The 21,121-nt window shown below is 45.0% G+C and overlaps 1 pseudogene; it reads left to right on the forward strand.

The window, feature by feature from the left end:
* Positions 1-15,183: 15,183 nt before the first annotated feature.
* On the forward strand, positions 15,184-20,775 carry LOC101425579 (serine/arginine-rich splicing factor 9 pseudogene; annotated as a pseudogene).
* Positions 20,776-21,121: the final 346 nt, after the last annotated feature.

Raw genomic sequence — 21,121 nt, forward strand, 5'->3', positions numbered from 1 at the left:
AGAAGGTGATTTACTATGGCCAAATTTTTATTCTGCCAGCGGCCCTGTCTTGGTTGTCAGAAACTACTTCGTTGCATTTTAATAGACGCAGGAGGCATCTGGTGCATCTCCTCGCAAAGAAAACCGAGTCACGTGACCTGTCCCCCAACTTCCCGGTTCCAGGCGGTGTCTTGAGCGCGGAGAGACAGGACGCGTCACTCGCATGACCCCCGGAGCTCGCCGCGTCCACGGCCAATTTCAGAATGACTGTGTTCCGCCGCTCTCCTCGGCGCTTCCTTCCCCCTCGCGAGCCTCTCGCCCCCACCCCCAGCAGTGAATCATCCCGCGCTTCAAGAAGCTCCGTTGACCCAGCGTGAACTTTCCTGGCATGCTATCCGTTTCCTGCCAAAAAAGGGGAGTTGCCCGGTGTCAGAAACCCAGCCAGACCCCGTCGGTGATCTCAGAGACCACAAGTTTGGGTGCTTATCTGGGAAGATCAGCGAGGAGTTAATTTTCCTAGATACAGGACGGGTGATTCAGAATCGCCTATCTGGGTTCACGATCAGGTTTTTCAGAACCCAGTCCGGCCCTTTGTGCGGAGGGGAATCTACCAGAGGAAAAAGCTGGCAGATCTCCGTCTACAATTAGGGCCGAGGAGTGTGCTCCATGTTCAACCCTCGGATTGCTACGGCTTGGGCTGAGGGTGAGGTTTCCATATTTGCGCTTGGGCCACAGTTAACTCCTTCGTGTACGCATCCCTGGAGTTCTTCCAACTTAGCGTGCGATTATTTGCGCACTTATTAAAACCAGCAACAATCTTCCCTCATTTTTTCAAAGCTGTGTGAGGAATACAGATTCAATAGATAGCATAGGCCTTTAAAGACGTTTTCCTTTCACCCTCCTTAAGGAGGTCCAGGGTGTGTGCGTGAAATAACTTGGTGCCTTTGCGTGTAGCCTCTCTCCAGATGGGAAACCCTGTCTCCTCCCCCGCCCATTCTTATACTTTGGGGCCACAGCGCAAATATCACCACTTCCGTGATCATATCATCCTACCTTGATAAGAAAAGCGTTTGCCGCTTTGCCTGGCCTATGAACTGTTGTCTTATTCTTTGTATTTCTATAATATCTTTTAAACCTCTAAAAAAAAAACCGGAGCCCCAAATCCGGAGGGAGCGCGCGCCCTAAGTGACCCTAGCTCTCCTCTGAACATCTGTACCCTCCAAACCCACTGGACCGCCACTTAGGATTTCAATTCCAGCAGGCAACTCGTGTCCTCTTCTTGATTTTGTGCGTCCCCACACCCCTTCCGGGGATCGCTCTAGCCACAGGTGCATCCCATTCTTCTTTCTTCCCTTTATTTACACAGATGGCCCTGCCTCTTTTCCTTCTTTTAGGCAATCTGCCTTCTACCCGTGACAATCCCAACAAACAGGTCGCGTGGAATCGGAAGGTCAGCAAGAGAATTCTAGGACCGCACCACCTTCATCCCAGGAGCGACCTCGGGCTCCGGGCCCCAGCACAGAGGCTGCCGGGGGAGGTCTGCGCCCTGCGGGCCGGGGCCACGGACGGGCAGGCCTCCCCGGCGCCCTCTGCTGGCCGGGGGAATGGTCCCGCTTTCCTGTTCAGACGTGGTGACCTCAGCGTGGGGGATGGGGTGAGGAGCGGCCTGAAACACCGAAATTGTTTGGCATTGAGGAAATACAACCGAGAGACTGGCTGCTGTTTAAAATGTATTTATTCATTTATTTTTTTACTGTTCTTCTGAGTGCTAGAAAAGTGCTTGTTGAGACCTCGGCCGTTCTGACGCTCATCTTTCAAAGAACCACGGGCAGTTCATTAGTTTCAGGTCCTCTGGCAGGTGGCAGGAGGCCTTACACTCAAGCCCGGAACCCAGCCGTCTCTCTCCTGTCACAGCACCACGCAATGGGTGATCCACCTCTCGCCTAGAACTCTCAGAAAATGAGATCAGGCAGGCCTGATCATGGCAAAAACCATTGAATCCTTTCTTTCACACGCTATCCAATCTGTCCCCAAACCCAATAGGCTCTACCTTAAAAAGAAAAATCCAGATTCCCACCAATTCTCCGGCTTGCATTTCCATCATGAGGGCTAAACCATCGCTATCGTGCACTAAGATTATTGCAGTAACCTCCCAAACGTCTCTCTGTTTGCACCTTCACCTGCTTCCTTCTCGGTTTATTGTCCACATCAGATGATGCCCGAACTCTGCCCAGTGGCTCCCCCATTCCACTTGGAGTCACAGTCCCTGTGTGGCCCTGAAGCCCCGCCCCCCCTTCACGTCACTCCGTTCTCACCTCATCTCCTTCTGCTCTCCTCTAGCTCCCATGGCCCGGCCTCGGCGTCCTCTGCTGCTCCAACGACAATCCAAGCCCCAGCATACGACAGGGCCTTTTAACCGCCTGTCCCCTCGGCTTGGAATGCTTTTCCCTTGGATAGCCACTGGCTCACACCCTCACGTGTTGAACCATTCACACCCTCTTCAGTATGGCTAAAAGATTCAAACCCCAGTGAGGGCTACTCTAACCACCTCCTGAAAAACCACAGCCCCGACCCTCCTGTTGCAGCTTGCCCTGCTTTGTTTCTCCGTAAACATATCACCTTATAACGGTCTAGTCATTTACTCTTTCTTTCTTGTCTGTCTCCAGGAGGGTAGGGATTTTTGTCTGTCTTCTTCACTGATAAACCTCAAGCGAGCACCTAGAACAGAGCTTGGCATTCACTAAATATTCATCAGATGTTAAATGAATTAATATTTTTGAGGACCTACTGTGTGCAAAGCCTTATTGGCTCCCCAACACTGCGATTATCTCATTAGAAGCCAATCCATAACAAATCCATTTGTTCAAACAATGGTACCTCTTCTATTTACTCAATCTTTGACTTAAATATCAGCTACTAAAGTTGTGTTGGTATTGAGCTGAGACTTACATTCAGGCTCATATTTGGGGAGAACTTATAAAAAAGCAAAATGGAAAACCAGAATCCACGAGAATGTGTGAATCTGGCAGCAAGTTTTGAGATAAAAAGAAAGTAGCACAGCATTAGCCTCTACTAATTTTTAAAGCTGCCACTTATCAAGCTATTATTCTATAGCAGGCACAGTGATAACAGCTTTGCAGATGTCATCTCTTCTACTCCGCACAACAATACAGTGAGGTAGAGATTAAGATCCCCATTTCTTAGGTGATTGAATTGAGGCACAGAAGTTAAAGGACCCGCCCAAAGTCCAAGGTCATCCAACATCAGTTTCAAGTTGAAGTAACCCACCTCTTTAGCCTGAAGTGAACAAGTCAGTCATACACTACATTGCAATATCTGGTTAAGGAGACATTTTTAATATTAATCCTTATTTATTAGATTTTATTTTTGAGCAAATGATACATGTATCCCAAAAATTAAAGCTAGTGATTCTCATTGAAAATTGAATATTTCTACATAAATCAAATGGCTTCTGATCAACCTAACTGGTTTCCCAACTAACAAAACTATTATACTCCAGCTTATGGTTTTTACCGTCCCCATTACACTGCTGGAAGTAGCTCACACTTGAAGTTCAAGTTTGCATTACTAGGACCCTTTCCTATTAGGAATCTTGACTCCCATCTGGCGCATCCCATTAGGGTAAGGACTAAGACTATAAAGAGCCAAAATGAAGTTCCAAGCCTAATTTAATGATTTCATTCTCTGTCACTTAGCCTCTGATTGACTTCTCTTGTACGGGCTCCCACCCTATCCCCACCCTACCTTTAAGATCCTAAAGCCACCTGGCCACAGGAAAAATGCAAAACACTTAGAGCACTGCACCGACTCACTCTCCTCTGTCATTGAGGGAAATGATCCTAGAAGCTGAGCCAGTTCCAGAGTTCAATAGTCTGGGGAATTTGAATGAGGAAATAAAATGCCTTGCGTTTCCAGAGCTGTGGAGAGAACCCTGCTCTTTGCAGTTGGAAGGAAGTGAGAAGACCCTATTTGGGGCTGCAGGAAAGGAAAAGAAAAGAGCCCCGCAAGGAAACTACCAACAGATGGTAAATACATTTTTAATTCTTCTGTCATACTGTGTGGACTTGTGCACATTTGTCCTGCTGTGTTAGGCTCCCAAAATAGCTAGCCATGGAATTGCAGAACAGTTCTGCTGCAATCTGAGACTTCAGAAACCATGCTAGCCGACAAAACAGGAAGGGCTCCTGATAGGAAGGGGCGTATTTGCTCCCAGTTTGTAGCTCTCTCCCTGTGGCATCCTCTCTAGCTCTTGGTGCAGGAAAATCCCCTCACATGGCGGGTCTCATTGGTGATATTTTGAAACAATATTTCGAATCGCCTTCGGAGCGCCCCTGAAATGATGACACTGCCCATGTAACTCTCAAAGGTTAAGAGGAATGAAATACATGTATTTATGGATCCTAAGTCCTCCAGGGAGTGTCACAAACTCATGTGGCAGCCTGGAGCTGTAGATCTAGCCCTTCTCATCCTTGAGTTTTGGCATAAAGTCCCCATAGAACACTATGGGAATTCTAATGTCAGAAAAAGACACAAAATATGGCCCTAGACTGCTCTGCAAGGAACCTGAAGGGATGGGACGCTAGAGCACTTTCAGTTGGCCATGCCGCCGAGCAGTAACCGGAAGGAGTTAGGTTCCAATCCCACTTCTCAGCGCATCCACAGGAAAGGAAAACTGGGAATGAATCTGGCAGGTTGTGGAATAAGGCAGAGACTCTTGTTCTAGCACTTAATTTTAGTCTCAGAAGCGTAACTTATATAATACACTATCATTAGAACTGGAAGGCTCTTTGGAGAATCTACTCGGATTCTTTCATTTTATAGACAAGGATCTGGGTCCAAAGAGTTGCAGTCGATTGACAAAGACCCTGCGACTGCTTAGAGACAGATGTAGTCTTGGAGCCCAAGACCTTCTATTTCTCCGTCCAGTGTTTGTTCTACTCTAAGCACTCACAGAAGGCGGAAAATTCTCATTAAACTTGCCGAGAACGAGCCAACCCAATTCCAGAAACCTGTTCTCATGGCAAGTGGAGCATTGGTTCTTCTAAAGCAGGTTAATGGGATCTCTGGCTCGTCTGTGGGTATTTGAGAAGGTCTGTATTCTTTATGGGTAATGTTCAAGTTGAAATATATTTGTTAATTTCTGTACCAAAGCCCTGAGGATTGTGTCTAGGGTATAGAGCTACCGCACTCTTTTAACATATTTGGGATTCTCTTTTCATGAAATAGGGAAGCTTGGTAGGTAAGGATTAAAAGGCATCAGTAGAGAAGCGGATGTGGCTCAACTGATAGAGCATCCATCTACCATATGGAGGGTCCAGGGTTCAATCCCCAGGGCCTACTGACCTGTGTGGTGAGCTGGCCCACGTGCAGTGCTCCTGTGCTCAAGGAGTGCTGTGCCATTCAGGGGTGCCCCCGCATAGGGGTGCCCCACGTGCAAGGAGTGTGCCCCGCAAGGAGAGCTGCCCTGCATGAAAAAAGCACAGCCTGCCCAGAAGTGGCGCCACACACATGGAGAGTTGACACAGCAAGATGATGCAACAAAAAAGAGATGCAGTTTCCCAGTTCTGCCAGGTAATTCAAGTGGACACAGAAGAACACACAGTGAATGGACACAGAGAGCAGATGATTTGGCAGGGGGGGGGGGGGGTTTGGAAGGTTTGGGGGGTGGGAGGGGAGACAAATAAATAAATCTTTTAAAAAAAATAAAAATAAAAGGCATCAGGGGCGGCAGACTTGGCCCAGCGGTTGGGGCATCTGTCTACCACACGGGAGGTCCACGGTTCAAACCCCAGGCCTCCTTGACCCATGTGGAGCTGGCCCATGTGCAGTGCTGATGCGTGCAAGGAGGGCCCTGCCATGCAGGGGTGTCCCCCGCGTAGGGGAGCCCCACATGCAAGGAGTGCGCCCCGTAAGGAGAGCCGCCCAGCACGAAAGAAGGTACGGCCTGCCCAGGAATGGTGCCACACACAAGGAGAGCTGACACAACAAGATGACACAACGAAAAGAAACAGATTCCGGTGCCGCTGATGACAACAGAAGCGGACAAAGAAGACGCAGCAAATAGACACAGAGAACAGACAACCGGGGTGGGGGAAGGGGAGAGAAATAAATAAATCTTCAAAAAAAAAAAGGCATCAGGAGACATAGAGCCTTATACAATAACTTGACACCTAGGCTCTGCTAGAGGGAGGAGCAGCTGGGAGGAAAAAGGATTTTCATCTTCTTAGTAAATGAAAGAATAACAAAAAACACTTTTGCATGGCTCAATTTAATGAAATCTTTATTTCCTATAGTTTAACTTTCTGCAAGCCTAAATACATTCTTCCTGTTCAAAATGACTTATACATGCATAGATAAATTTGTACTATCACTAACAAAAACTTTCTCAATCAGCTATTTAAGAAATGTTCTTTCCTGTTTTCTAGAAAGTTCATCAGTAAACTCTTCCCTAGCTGGTTTAGCACTAAGTTCTCCTATGTTTAGGCATTTTGATATATTTTTTTGTAATATTTCACCAATGTTTTATTCTTTTTGGTGTGGGAAATTTTTACCTGTTGAGTTTACACATAGAATTCTTTGTTTTGAGAATTAATGTGATAATTTTGAATCCTATTGTTAAAAAGGTCTGGGGTGAGGTGGGGGTGGGTGGTGAGGAGGGAGGAGAATTATCTTAACTGAATTATTATGGGTAGAACTGCAGCGAAGGCACACGTAGGTCATTTCATTCCTGTGATCCAAGTGTGATCATCTAGCTAATATCACTGGGGACATTCGAAACTAATAATTTCAGCTCAAGGCCTAGAGAAGAAAAACTAAAAAAGAAATGACGCTTACTGCACATCCACACATCGCCTTTCACAGAGTGACCATCTTAGAGCCTGTTTCTTTTTTTTTTTCAAATGGATTCATATCAAGATTCTGTTTAAGGAGTTCAAACTCAGTTGACATTTTGTTTAAAAATAACGAAAGCTGGTTTTAAGCACTTGATTTGTGTAGAAGGGCTTAGCCTTGCTTATTTGAAAGGGTGAAAAGTACAAGGCATTGATTTTATCTTTCCTTTTGGCAGGACAGATTTAGGATTTCCCCTCCCCCTTCCTTTCCCCTGGAAAGGTCTTGAGGCTGTGATTCAGGCTGAAAGGGCCCTGTGACGTCACACATCCAGCCCAGCTTTGGAGCTGCTCCTGCTTCAGGGTCAAGGGCGTTCCTTGCGGCTGACAGCCGTGTCCTCCTTGGACTCACCGTGACCCTCTGAAGAAAAGCACCTCTCCAAAAAAATCCTAGCACAGTTCTGTTTTAGCTAGAAATGTAATGGCCTGGGCATGTGACACTGTTTTGCCTTTTGGGTGAACAAGGAGGGAACTATTCCAAGTTGAGCCACGACTGGGGAAGCCACAGGGTAACGTGGGGCATCACAGTCGTTTCCTACAGCCCCTCCAACTCCAGGGTACAGTGCTGGGACTGTGAAAACAACAATCAGATGGCTAGAAGGTATTCGATCCCACGTGTGGCACTGATCAACGCATTCCGTGAGTTAAAGGAGTGCTGAGCAGGGACGCTCCCTGAGGTCAGTATTTCCTCGTTGGGGCAAGAAAATAAATGAATGAACAAATCACTATTGTTACTGGATTTTATCTAGGTTCCTGGCTATGCTGCAGAAATGAATTTCAAGAGCGCGCCGGGTGAGTTAGGTCAGTAATTTATTCAGGTAGGAATGGAAGAGAGATGGGAGAAAATAACAGAGCAGAGGTCCCAGTAGAGAGGAAGGGGGTGAAAGGGATAAAGAGGGCTGATTTACAGGCTACAGTTCCCCATTGGAGATTATAAATGCCCAGGTTCACTTGTACGGCCACATGGCACAGGAAAAATGGCAAGAGCAGCACACAGAGGACAGGAGCAGGTCCAGAGGCAAGAGAGCAGGGTGAGAGAGCTCTCAGGCCTGTGCCTGGCTTTTAAACTGTTAATTATTCCACCCCTTTGCTTATGGCAGGGGAGGGGGTTCCAGCTGTTTGCTGTTTTGATTGATTACCCCACCCATCAATCCCTTAGTGAGGACCCAATGATAAAGTCCCTAGGGAATATCCAGGGCTTTTCTTTGCTTCCAGAAGAAGTCCTTGTCTGGATAGCAGAATCTTGGGGGTGGGGTCCTCCAGCAGCCACCTTGGGGTTACTGATGCCCACGTGGACTCTCTGCCAGGTTCCAGATCCATCTATTAATTCCCTGTCTTACTAGCCTGCTTCACTATGACACCCAACAACACAGATGAATCTCACGATATTGGGAGTGGGGCGGTAGGGGAAGCTAGATGCAAAATAATGCCTACTGTACCAATTTTATAAAGTTCAAAAACACATAAAACTAATCTGTCATGTTAGAAGTAAGTATAGTAGTTGGCCTTTGATGAGAAGGAAGAGCATCGTGATTAGCAGGGTGCAGGAAAGTATTTTTCAGGGTACTAGAAAGTTCTCTCTCTTGACCAACATGTTGGTTACAGAGGCGTGCTCGCTTTGTGAAGATACATTGTGCCGTACACCTGTGAAATGAGAACTTTTTCTGTAAGAATGATCTACTTCAATTTAAAAGTTGAAAAATATTATCCCCACTGGGCAAGACAATTTTAAAAATGTTAAAATAGCATTTTGTGTAATTAAACCAACATATATGTGGTGTGGGGAAAAATAGATAATTCAGATAAGTGAAAGAAAAGAATGCACAAAGAAAAGTGTAAGACAATGGGAACTCTCACATACTGCTGAAAGGATTTTCATTGTTACTGCTGTTTTTGGGAAAGTGATATCATCTACTAAAATTAAAGGTATGCCTATCCAATGCCCTGAGCGAATATCCATTGGGAATATGAGTATGTAAGTAGCAGAAGAATGGCAACTTTATTCATAAGAGCCCCAACAGAAAACAAAGCAAAATGTCCATCAAAGGTAGAGTGGATAAAAAAATTGTGATACGTCCAAACTTGGAATATCATACAGCAACAAAAATCAATGAAGCACCATATACTCAGCAACTTGGATGAAACTGAGGAATCTAATGTTGAGAAATAGCAGACACAATAATCATATGCTCCCTTTTCTTTAAAGTTCAAACAGCAGGAAAAGCTAAACTATAGTATCAAGGGCTGCATACTTAGGTGGTAAAACAATACAAAAAAAAAAAAAAAAAACAACACCCAAAAAATGTTTTTCATAAAAGTAAGTCCAGAGGTGACTTCTGGGGTAGGGATGGGGTTATGGGAAAAATAGAGGGATTCTAGGCCAAGTTCCATTTCTTGACCTAGGTAGTAATTACATGATGTTCACGTTATAAAAAATCCAGTAAGTTATATATTTATATATCATGTACTTTCTGAATGTATGTTATATTTCACAATTAAACAGGTACACAAAGTCACATGAAAGCCAATTCCTCAGGGGTAGTTATAGTTAACTACTTGATACACACATGCACATACACGCACACACACGTACTGCCGGACCTTCTTTAATGCAATATCCGCATTGCTTTGTAGCCTTTAATTTTTTTTTTCTTTAATGATATGCCCTCTCTAAAGAATTCTACTTTGAGTTCTTTCCCTTTCCATTTAATTTTAACTAAGAGTAAATATCATACAAGCTTTATGCCTCTCTGGAAGCCTAAAGCCATGGAGTGGCTTTCAGGAAATTAGGTTGCGTTAGCCTAAGCTACACTGATTCATAAACCAATCGACCAGATTTCGCCATAGCTCACAGGAGACTTTTCCTTCCCTGTTCATAATGCTGCTACTTGAAAAGAGAAAAGCCTCGTTCACCCTCTTCAGAGCACTGTACTTTCAAAAGGAAAGGCCAGGCAAGGTGGGGGAAAGGCCAGCAGGGGAATGGGCGGCAGGCTTGAGGCACGGGAGGGGTCATGGGAAGCCCACCAATTGTATTGCATGCCACGCTGAGCCCACGCTGAGCCTGTCCTCAGCGACAACATGAAGTCCATTTTCAAAGCGATCCAGAGATTTTTTCATAGCCCCACAGCGGTGCCCTTGCTTTGTCCAGCCCCTAGGGCAATGTGAGTGCTCTCTCTTCTTCCTAGAACACTCTCCCTCAACCCTTGGCCCCATGCCCACGGCCCTGCCACCTTCTCCTCCTCTTAGGCATCACAGGGTCGACGAAGCACCTATGACCATCCAAGCCTGGGATGGGTGCCCCCGTGGAGCTCGACGGCGCCCTGCGCTCATTCCATCACAGCATTCATCTCCCTCTTCTGAGACTGCCTCCCTATTTGTCTATAAATCTGCTAATCTGTAAACTTCATGCGTGCATGCCTGTTTCACCGCTTAACTCCAGCCCCTCAGACCTATCAGCACTCGAATCTATTCATTGGCTGGACGAAAACCAGATTGTAGTGAGGCGGCTAATGGGGATGGATTTAAACCTGACTTTCCCAATTCCTCCACTGGTTGAATGCAAGTGGCCTCAAAGAGTCTGGTCACATCCACAGAGGATGACGTAAAACTTTAAATTCCAAAACTGCTCAGTTTCAGGTGTTTACTATCAAAGTGGCTTGCATTTATATAGTGTTTGGTATTTTATTAAGTCATTCACTCACCAATTCCAACAACATATCCGCTGAAGGAAACTGGGGAGATTTCCCATTGTTTCACTGACTGGGAAACTGAGAGAGGTGAAGGAGCTGGCCCCACGGCACATGATTAGTTTTAGTGTAAGCCAGGAGCTAGTGATCGCTTTAGATCCTGAAAGTGGAAACACATATAATATCTACTGTCTACAGATATATTTTCAGGCAATAAGGATGTAAAACAAATACGTGACCTCACTGTGATTTATTGTTCCGTAGATATTGCTTTTTTTGGATTTTTTTAAAATAGAGAAGTTTTATTTTATTTTATTTTTTTAAGATTTATTTTTTATTTATTTCTCTCCCCTTCTCTGCCCCCCCTCCCCAGTTGTCTGCTGTCTGTGTCCATTTTCCTGTGTGTTCTTCTGTGTCTGCTTACATTCTTGTCAGTGGCACCAGGAATCTGTGTCTCTTTTTGTTTCGTCATCTTGCTGTGTCAGCTCTCCATGTGTGTGGCACCACTCCTAGGCAGGCTACAATTTTTTCGCGCTGGGCGGCTCTCCTTATGGGGTGCACTCCTTGCACACAGGGCTCGCCTATGCGGGGGACACTCCTGCATGGCGCAGTACTCCTTGCGCACACCAGCACTGCGCGTGGGCCAGCTCACCACATGGGTCAGGAGGCCCTGGGTTTGAACCCTGGACCTCCCATGTGGTAGGCGGATGCTCTGTTGAGCCAAATCCGCTTCCCAAGAAGTTTTAGGTTTACAGAAAAACCATACAGAAAATACAGAGATCCCATAATATGTCCCCTTCCCAGTAGACATTTCTTAGCTCAAGTACATGTCAGAAAGGAAAGGTTAGACGTCACCTATTCTTTCTGTCCTTTATGAGACCATCCCTGAGAGAGGCATTAATCTAGACTCACTGAATCTATCAAACAAAAGCATTTCATGGTGTACTGGCAATGGGGAAATGTTTGGGCTTTTGCTCTCTTGCCCCTTCTATTCTCTGAACATGCGCCCCTTTTCTGGTTATGGTCTTGGCACAGAAATGCAGTGGGGTAGAGGGGTGGGAGGATGGGAAAAAGGGAAGGGCAGGGAAAGGAGACGGTCAGCCACGATCACGGAGGGGACTGCGGAGAAGGGAAATGTTGCTTGGACCGTTGAAACGGGTGTGAGCAACGGGGCAAGGGGTGAGCAGCAGGTTTCCGTTCTCTGAGTTCTTGCTCCTTAAGAGGACAAATTGCCGTTGGCTAGTTGGCTTAAACAAGAGCAGTGTGTGGGCTCACCGACTTGGAGGCTGGGAGTCCAAAATTGAGGCGGGCAGGGATCGTGCTTTCTCTGGATCTGTAGCATTTTGCGGGGTGGGAGGGGGCTTGCCACCAACCTCTGCCTCCGTCGCACGGCCGCAGACTTCCTCTGCTTGTCAACTGTGCCCACCCTCAGTCCGTTTGGGCGCACTTTAACAAAACCCTTCAAAGACTTTAGAAATGGGTTCACAGCCACAGACCGGGGCCTCAGGCTCGAGCACGTCTTACCGGGGACGTGATTCATTCCAGAACAATTTCTATGCACATTAAAGTTTGAGACGCCTGAGCCAGGCCTCATCCGTGTTATCAGCCTTAGACCTATTAATAGAGGAAACTGGATCCGTTGCCTAGAGACCTGGGAGTCTGGTTCTTCCATGTAGACGCCGAGGCTCAGTGTTCCCTTTCCACTTTGGCCAAAGCCCCATGACTCCCAATCTGCCTCAGTTTCTCTGCCAAGCATTTCACTTCTCTGCTGGGGTTGGATCGTTGCCCTGGACCCCAGTTTCCTTGGCTCGTTCCCCACCAAACTCCTCTCTCTCCCCTTCCCTTGGGAAGCAGGATGTGATTTCTTTCTCCCTTCTGGGCTTCTGGCTGGGGCCTGGCGTGACTGGTTGACCTCCCGGGGCCACGCCGGATTCTGTCTATGGCCACCTGGGCTTCTCCCAGAACTGGGGTCTGCTGGCAGCTGGGGCTCACGCAGGTGTCCTAAGAGGCTGGACTGTTCTGAGCTAGTCATGCCCTTTGACCATTTCCCACTGGCCTCCCTGGCTGCCTCCTGGGGACGGGCCAGCTTCTGAAGACAGGCTGGCTCCAATCCCTCTGTCCCCACTAAGTCTTGGCTTCTTCCCCCTTCCCGGTGGCCTGCCTTTTCTCCTATAAAAGAGAGGGAGCCCACTGGAGACCAAGAGAAGCAAGTCACAGTTCCTTTCCCTCTTCACATCAATGACTATAAGTGTCCCCGGACCTGCTCCCCTTGTGGGCCTCAAAGCCTCCTCTTGGAGCTCTTTAGGTAAAAGGCCTTTGCAGCAGAATCTTGAGTTCACCCAGGCTCAGTGGTTTTACATCACTTGTACTTTGGGCCCTTTTCCAAGGTGGAGAGAAATCTCTATTGTCTGACTTATTTTTTAAAAGCAGGCCAATCCATAGAGAAGCTCAAGAATTTCTCTGGTTACCATACCCGTTTCACTTCGATGTCATGCTCAATTTATGGAGGTACATGATATGAAGTGGATCACGTCTGTTACCATGCTTTAAGCCTGCACAAAATGATGTAAATTCGAAACAAGCAGGTTAGCTGTCAGTTATGAAGGCCAATTCTTAAATGAACATTATTCTCCATTAATTAACAATAGAGCACTAGCTGTATCTTTAGACTGCCGCGTCGTTTCTACTCCAGAGAGCCATTCTTGTGGTGATAAAAAAGAAAGGAAGAGTGTGGCAGCACCCACAGTAGCTAAGTGATGGTGTGGGTGTTGTTTCCACTATTTACATACATAACACTTTCACAAGAATCCAGTGTCTGACAAAAGAAAATACAACACAAATTGCAATAAAGGCACGGTAACACAGTAAGACATGCAAACAATTACTCAAAGGAAGATTTAAATTTGGCATAAATTGTTTGCTCAGAAAGAATGGTTAAGTATCTATTGATTCAATTTGCACACACAAAATTATGCATATGGAGGTGTTTGCTACAAAAGAAGTGACATATAGAATAGAGGTAAAGGATGGCAATCAAGAAATAGGTCCAAAATGATAGGTAGATTAAATAACATGCTATTTATTTTGAAGTCACTTTCTAAAATTGTGTGATGAACTCACTGAATTAAATATATATAAAACATTCCAAAAGGTACTCTTGGACTGTGTGAAACCAAAGGTTATAGGAAGAAGTTACTCAAGACTAGAAAATGTAAATGTATAGGAGAAATAGTAGATATCATTGTTAACCATTCATTGTTCACTTTCATGGCACCTAAAGCTTCCGGTTTCCTTAAGACAGAATTTAGTTGATAAATTTTGAAGAAACTGTATTTGAAGGTTTTGTAAAAAGCTCACTTTCGAGGGAAACCATGAAGGTCCGCCTTTGATTGCATTCAGTTTTATGCCATTATTTGAAGAAGCCTCCAAGGAGCCATTCAAAATTTGGGAAGAGGGAAAACCCACTACTGGAAAAAAATGCTGCCAGGAAAAATTTCTAAAATGTCGTAGAAGCTTACACAATGTTGCAGAAGCTTAGAAATTTGATAATTATATGGAGCAATACATCACTGCTTGTGCTATTATAACTTTAGCATGTAGAGTATGTATCATTACAGCCAAACCACTCAAAATTAGGGTGCCATTTGTCTTCTTTGTATCGCTTTTGTTTCCACAAGTCACATGGCAAAATCAACAAATACTACATCATCCCTCTGAGGATTCAGCTGTGGAAAAGCATCCGCTTGCTCATCTCTAGCTATTATTAGCTCGCTTTGATTTTCTCATACCCTACACATCCATGCTTATTAAGCTGTTTATGTGCTTCCTTTGTCATATTCCTCCACGAACACGATTATTGCTATGCAGTGCACTCCAGTGAAATGCCGAAGTACCCGTTTGCAAGGCCTTTCCAAAATTAATGTAATCCTTTTATCTTTTAAGACAGTATTTGGGGTAAAAACCCTACAATATCATATTTGCAATGATAGCGAACCTTTCTACAGAAAACAGTACAGTGCCCAATTCCCAGGTTATGCAAATAAGTAAGGACTTCACATTAGGCAGAGATGTGCTACTAGCTTTCCTTTAGATGAAGAATCTAGGGCAGGAGAAATTTACTTGTCACAGCAATATGGCCCAGAGAAGCCGAAGGTGTGATTAGCAATTGGCCATCCTAGCCTCACAATGCAGATACGAATGTAAATGAATGGAAGTTTCATTTAAAGCACTTAAGACATCGATTCCACATTTTAAACCGAGGCATGAGACCCTCACTTGGTAAAATTTATTGTCAAAAATGGATTTCAAGGCTTTTAAACCTTTTATGTAAATCAAAAAGCATATACACACGGGAACTAGAGGTGAAAAGTGAGGGTTCTTTTAGACGCAGTAGCCAATGTCCTAGGGCAGTTCTCCTCATCCTTTTGAGTCTATTGGGGCTAAGAAAGTAGAAGAAGATCCCATGGATCAGATGTGAGCACACAGAAGAGGAAGCAGGCACGAGGTAATCTTAGATCCTATTAACGAGGGCCACCTGGATTGGTGAACAGAGCTCAGCCGAGAGAAGGTAGAGATGGTGCCCGATGCCTGGGGGCTGAGGAGAAAGTACGATGATCAGCCATCACAAAGATTCATCCATCCCTCTCGAGGGAAATCCAGGCGAGAGGCGCCTATGCTGGAGTGACTTCAAAGTACTCCTAGAACTCAACAGGCGAGTCCACTTTGAAGGTCGGTCAGCGTCACAGAACTCTGATGCTAGATCTTCACAAGAGTGCCACGTGAGTAGGAACTTCCCGGCTCCCCGGTCTCAACTTCTTCCCAACCCTCCAACCGCAGGGAAGTGTGAAACCTCTTTAGAAAACTGGAGGGGACAGGGATGGAGAAAAGAGAAGGACTAGAGCTGCCCCCCATAACCAACCGTAGCCTCGGCGGCAGGCTGAGCTGTGGAAGGGAGAAGCCTCACTTCAAAACAGAAAGAATTTTTCACGGTTACACGGATCTAGGCATTTTCATCACTGAACAAAGGGACTCCTTAATACCTGTAAGTGGTCAGAGGAATTGAACTTGCTGTGAATTTCATCCAGGAGCAGAGAAAGAGTTCACCCTGTGGAATAAATTTCCAGCATGGCTTTATGATTGATTCCATCCTGTGAGTCATGCTTGTTCAATGTAATCGTTACATAACTACTTCTAGATGCAATTGAATAGAAGAGTTCTTAGTGCCCTCTCTATACTTTTCCCTTATGAAGTCACTGGATCTCTGTCAGAATTTTAGGAAATTATATGTTTAATTGTCCTTAAGGAGAATTTTGTCCTCTTTACTTTTTTGTTAGCGCTTATGAGATGTCTAAAATGAAAGGCATTATATGCTTGGTGCACAGTAGGTGCACAGTAAGGGATGAATTAAATAAAGGAATGGGCATTGAGAATCACAGATTGGCTAGGCTCTTTATAAACCAAATCCTTTTCCATTAGAGTAAGAAATATCGCAAATTTGTGATTTCTGATAAATTCCAACTAGACCTGTGTGCTCTTCTCATATAGAATCATAAAACCCAAGAAGGAAACTTAGGGGGTGATTTAGTCCAAGCCCCTCATTTTACAGATGAAGGCCGATAGAAGTTAAATAATTTGATTATTTTTAGGAGTTGTCATGCTAGACCTGGAAACTCTGACTTCCTGACTAACAAACGGTGAAATGCTCCAATGTCTGGGCTTTTTGCTAGTTTGGCTTTGTTGCTTGAGTGTAGCTTAAGCTCTCTTTGTTAGTTTTCTCATCAATAAAATGAGAAGTTGTACAAAACTGCCTTCACCCCATAAGCAAACAAGTGGTATCCACTTGTGTTCAGAACTTCACCATATAATCAGAGCAGAGTGAGGAGTTAGAACCAGCTACTGCCCTCAAGGAGCAGAGAGCCAAGTTGGGGAGCCAGACAAGTGACAAGCAGCTGCCACCCAGCATGCTCAGTGCTATGGTAGAAAGAAACACAGAGTTCGAGATATTTTAAAAAGGCACCTAATCCAACCTCAAGGGTCAGGAGGCTTGTTCCAGGAAGTAAATCTAAACTGAGTCCTGAAGAATGAGGAAACTGTAGTCAGCAAAACCTAAGTGCTGTACTTTGGAAGCATCAGTGAGTGTAAGAGGATTAAAGAGAGATTGGACTGGAGAAGAAAGCAGAAGCCCAAATGTTTGAGTTTCTTCGGCTGCTCAACAGATACCATGCAATGGATCAGCTTAAACAATGGGAATTTATTCGCTCATAGTTTGTGTTTTTTTAAAGATTTCTTTATTTCTCCCCACCCCCCTCATTGTTTGTACTTGCTGAGTCGTTCAACTTTCTTGTTTCTTTCAGAGGCACCTGGAACTGAACCTGGGGCCTCCTCTATGGGAGGGAGGTGCTTAATCGCTTGAGCCACCTTTGTCGCCTGCTTTGTTGTGTCTCTCATTGTGTTTTTTATTTCTTTTTTGGGGTGTGTCTCTTATCGCGTCATCTTGTTGTGTCAAGATGCCCACCCGTCACATCAGCTCGTCCTCTTTAGGAGGCACCAGAACCTCTGCTCCCTGCTTTGTTGTGTCTCATTATATTTTTCCTCTGATGTCATTTGTTCTGTCAGCTCGCCATGCCTGCCCATTGCGCCAGCTCACTGTCTTCTTTAGGAGCCACCGGGAACCGAACAAGGGACCTCCCAGGTGGTAGGCAGGAGCTCAATCACTTGAACCACATCCACTCCCCTAGCTCACAGTTTTAAGGCTAAGAGAAAACCCAAGTCAAGGTGTCATCAAGGTGATGCTTTCTCCCTAAAGACTGGGGTTCTGGGGCTGGCTGCCGGGGATCCTTGGTCCTTAGATTGTCACATGGCAAGACACATGGTGGTGCCTCCTGGCCTCTCCCTTCTCTTCTAGGTTCTGTTGTGGTTTGGCTTCTGGTTGCTCCTTCTGGGTTTTTCTTTCTGCGTCTGAATTTTATTCTGATTGTAATGGATGCCACTAACAGGATGAAGACCCATTCCCACTGCGCTGGGCCACACCTTAACTGAAGTAACTTTATTAAAAGGTCCTACTTACAGTGGGTTCACACCCGCAGGAATGGACTGAGTTTCAGCACATGTTTCTCTGGGGTACATACAGCTCCAAACCACCTCACTGAACATGAAGAGATTTCAGTGCTCTACTAAAGAGGGCGGACTTTACAAAAAGTGAATCAGAAAGCAACTGAAGTATTTTTTACAAGGGAACAAGGAGGACTCACTTCTGCATCAGATCTGTAAGTGGAGCTGCTACATGGAGAATTGCTTTGACTGGAAAACAGAAGCAGAGAGTCCACTTAGAAAAGTATTGAAATAACCCAGGTAAGAAAAAAACGGAAAGGGCGGATGAATTTCAGAGGAATGAAAATAGAATGGTAGGATGTAGGGATTTATTAAATGTAGGGAAAAGAGGGAGTGAGGGGTTAAAGTTGGGTGAATGTGCAGGTTCGGTGTGTTAAGGGAAGAAGAGAAATAGGCTTTAATTAAGGGAACACTGGTAGAGAAAAAGGAAAACTCAATGGAGACCAAAGAGAGTAGCTAGAAAGGTGAGGAAAAGCAGAAAAGTGTAGGGTCATGGAGGCCACGAGAAGGGATTGTTTTTAAAAGGGAGGTAGTGCTCAATTGTGTCAAATACTATAAAGATGTCAAGTGAGGTAAGGTTGAAAGTTATTCCCCGGCTTCAGTGATAAAAGTATTTGGGGACCTTGGGAAGAACAGTTTGAAGGAGGTGGAAGGGCAGAAGCTAGACTGACTGCAGTTGGTTGAGGAATGAATGGAAGTCAGGAAGAATAGACAGCAAGTATAGAAAGCACATTCAGTTCAAGAATCTTGGCTGTGAAGTGGGGAAGAGAGACGGAGAGGTGATAAGAAGGAGAGCGAGAAAGCATTTTTGTTTTAATGTTGGGAGTCATACTTTGTAGAAGGGATAGTGTTGAGAAAGAACCAGTAAAGCAGCTGTAGCAGTTTGATATTATGCATGAATTCCAAAAAAGAGACTGATTATGTCTGTAAAGGCTGTTCCTCTGGCCACGATGTCTTTGGATTGTATTAAATCCAAAAGTTTTACCTTTACTTGATTAAATCAAGATTAGGGCTTTGATTCAGCCACATTAGGAGGGCATGACTCAGGTTGAGTCCCCACCACCTTGGTGGGCTGATAGGAACAGACACACACAGAAGACACACAGAGGAAGAGAGCCCCATCAACACAAAAGAAGAGACAGAAGAGAAGAGAACTTGGCCGTTTTGGTTCTGCCATGTGACACAAAGGAGAAGGATCAAGCAGCTAAAGCCCCAGGAAGAGGGAAGACCCCTATGCCAGCCCATAGCAGAGAGGAAGGCTGAAATCTCGCAGAGATTGGCAACCATCTTGCTTCAACACGTGACAAGTAACTTTGATGAGAAAGGAACCTTGAGTTGCAACTCTTTAGGGCCTTGTAACTGTAAGCTTTTACCCCAAATAAATACCCTTTATAAAAACCAACAGATTTCTGGTACTTTTCATCTGCACCTCTTTGGCTGACTAATACAGAGGCAAGAGTTGATCAGTAAAGTTACTGAGTATGCAGCCCATGATGAGCTACACAGCTCAGATGCAGGCTCTGGCTTCAGAAGGAGGGACTCCATCCATTATCACAGGAGGGAAGTAAAGAAGAAGGGGTGCAGATATATGCAGGTGTAGAGATAAGCCCACCTGATGGCTTCTCTGTTCTCCATGAAGTAGCAGGTGAGAGCAAGAGAGGAGGGGACATATTAGGGTAGGGGCTTGGAAGAGGTGGTTTGGCATTGCTGCTGTGCTGCTGTGAGGAATGGGAGGGAGTGGGAGGGAGTGGGAGGGAGAGAGAGAGAGAGGCAATAATCAGAATGGAAATGTCCAGCAGTATGTTGTTAGGTTAAGATGAAGTTGTCCACCATGGGATTTGGGTGCAACCAACTCTTTCCATTATGTAATTTTATCCTTCACACTTGGCTACCTAAATTTGGAGAAAGAAGAGAGCACTGTCACAAAATTTAGATTTTGCTGGTGGATATGAATGAAGTTCACTGAGAAGGAAATTAAAGATTTTGGCAGAGTATGGCTGAAGTGAGAGACATTAGGTCTACTCAAAGAAGGATGGAGGTGAATATGGGAATATGGTCATAGATGAAAAGAAAGTAGAAAAATCAATATATGATACATTTTAATGAGGCATCAAAACAGGTGCATTGGGTATAAAACAGTAGAGAGCTAGACACAAAAAGATGAGGTCAATAATTGAGTGATGTTTGAATTTTTAAATTTTGGATGCAGCAGTTCTGGATAGGCCTTAGCAGAGGGTGGCTGAAATGGAGTGAAAGCAAAGGCATTAGAGTTGAAGACTTTAAGGAATTAAAAAGTTAGGTACTGAGAGGATTTCTGATTCAGGGAAGATGGAGTAGGCATGCTTTCCCTGTTTCCTCCTGCTAAGTACAAGAACAACAACAAAAAACCCTGGATATTATATGTAAAGTAAGTATAAGAAGATGGGAAGGCTACACTTCTGGTCCATGTTCCCACAGTGCAGTGTGTCTGAGTGCCTCTGAGTGTGCGGGGGATGTTGCACGGGAACGCGGGCTGAGGCAGCAGCAGTGATGTGGTCTGTGGCCAGAGGACTTGTTCTACAAGTATGGCCACATCCAGGAGATCAAGCTCAAGAACCAACATGGCCTCATGCCCTTTGTGCACTTTGAGGACCCCGAGATGCTGAGGATGCAATTTTTGGAAGGAATGGTTTGATTAAGGTCAGTGTAGGCTTCGTGTAGAGTAACCCAGGTCTTATGGTGGTTGGGGTGGATGGCCCTGTGGTGGGAGGAATGGGCCTCCCACAAGAAGATCTGATTTCTGAGTTCTTCTTTCAGGACTTCTTCCATCAGCAGCTGGCAGGACCTGAAGGATCACATGCAAGAGGCTGGGGATGTCTGTTATGCAGATGTGCAGAAGGATGGAATGGGTATGGTTGAATATCTGAGAAAATAAGACGTGGAATATGTCCTGCTTAAACTGGATGACACCAAATTCCACTCTCATGAGGGTGAAACTTCTTCCATTAGAGTTTATCCAGAGAGAAGCACCAGCTATGGCTACTCTTGCTCTCGACTGCCCATATCAAAGCAGGGGTTCACCATACTACTAATCCCCTTTCAGGCCCTACTGAGACAAGTGATGAGAATTTTTTCTTTATTTTTAGTGTGAACTGACCTGCTTTGTGCTCAGAATCTGCATTCCAGATTGATGACTTAGTGTCTTAGGAAACTTTTTTTTAATTTTTAAGGGAAAAAAAAAACCCTACAAAATTTCTCCTAGGGCCATAGTAGCAGTGAAACATTTTAAACTGCTGCAATTGTGATTTTGGTTCAGAAACAAGTTATATATTTTTCACCCTGATTATGGAGAAAAAATCATTGCTCTCTGTGTCTTTGTGGATTGCTCTGCTATGGAGATTAGCAGAAACTGTGACTGAGTGGGTTCATAATGCTTAGAAATATATTTTAAACATTTAG

This window comes from Dasypus novemcinctus, chromosome 22 (assembly GCF_030445035.2).
Source record: "Dasypus novemcinctus isolate mDasNov1 chromosome 22, mDasNov1.1.hap2, whole genome shotgun sequence".
Classification (NCBI taxonomy): Eukaryota; Metazoa; Chordata; class Mammalia; order Cingulata; family Dasypodidae; genus Dasypus; species Dasypus novemcinctus.